Source organism: Montipora capricornis, chromosome 13 (assembly GCF_036669925.1).
Source record: "Montipora capricornis isolate CH-2021 chromosome 13, ASM3666992v2, whole genome shotgun sequence".
Lineage (NCBI taxonomy): Eukaryota > Metazoa > Cnidaria > Anthozoa > Scleractinia > Acroporidae > Montipora > Montipora capricornis.
The window spans coordinates 21,617,305-21,618,780 of NC_090895.1; positions in this window are offsets into that span (position 1 = coordinate 21,617,305).

Genomic DNA, 1,476 nt, shown 5'->3' on the forward strand with positions numbered 1-1,476 from the left:
TTTTTAGTGCTATTAATTGCTATCTACACTCTCCTAGAACCCAGGCCATTCCTTGGCCCTGAGGTACCAGAGGAGGTTCTTAGCCGGATGATCTCATTGCAGCTCATTGATGTTACTGGCTCCAGGGATCGTTATTATTATTATTATTATTATTATTATTATTATTATTATTATTATTATTATTATTATCGTTTGTATGAAATCTATGCACGGTCTCTACAATGATAGTCCTATGCATGGTCAAAATATATATATATATATATCTTATTTCCTTTCGTAACTTACAAATTATGTTAACAGACGCAAGACTTGAAACAACTCCATATCCATTATCAGCCGTACATCTGTACGATCCAGCGTCATTCAACTGTATTCTTACAAGATGCAAAACAGGACCAGTGGCTTTTACCAACTGGTTAGTGGTGGCACCTTCTCTTGTCCATTTGATGTTTGGCATTGGATCACCAGACACTTCGCATGTAAGTGTTAAATTTGATCCAATACCATTTCGAGTTTTCCTTGCAGGCAGTGTAATCATCCTTGGAGGAACTAGATGGTAGGAAAAAAACAATCATTTTCTGATGAAACATGTTAATATTTGTTATCATAACATTGCAATAAATATATGCTGTTGCTAAAGATATGGTGCAAAAACGTTGAATATTAAATAGGTTATTGGATCATAAAGTGTGTAGTACGTTGGGATAATTTTACGAGTCTCGCTGTACAAGTTTTGGCGAGTCAAAAATACAAGAGACGAGTGAAAATATGCCACGATACTGTACACCTAATGATCCAATAAGCTATTTAGTATCGGTGATGGTAAAAGGCAGAATGAGTTTGCGGAATGGCATAATTATGCGAAATGCAATATAAGCAGAATGACTCAAAGAAATAAATTCAACTTATTTGGAGGAACCTCCAGTTTCCAGCTTCCCTTTTCCCAACCGCGCGCTGTGAAGTAAACAAATCTCCTTAGATCGTTTTCTGATAGCTTCTGCCAGTCGAAGGTGGTCTTTTAAACTTGAAATGACGGGGAAAGGCTTAGGCGTGTAGGTGGCGAGAATGAATTTTTTCTTTCTTTACGCTTTTTGTAAGCAGTCCTTTCTGTTTGCTTGGGAAAGAAAGGCTCCTAAAGTTGCTCCGAGTCAGCTTTATATAAGTTAACTTATAAACTTTATTTGTCCATATAAATTAATATGTCGAGACAAATACTAGGTGCGATAAGACCCGAGCGAAGACCAGATTCCTTTGTTGAGAAGGGAGTGCCATCCGTGTAAAAAGCTATAACACGGTCGCGAAATCCCTTGAGCTGGAAGGCTTCGATTCATCCTAACTTGAATGCAACGGCTGGAAGGAGGTATATATGTCACTTCATTCATTTTCTTTCAGTCATCGTTTAGTGTTATCAGACGTCCTGAATCCTTATAAAGAACATTTCTTTTCACTCTAATCTCAACAGAACTTTACATCGAC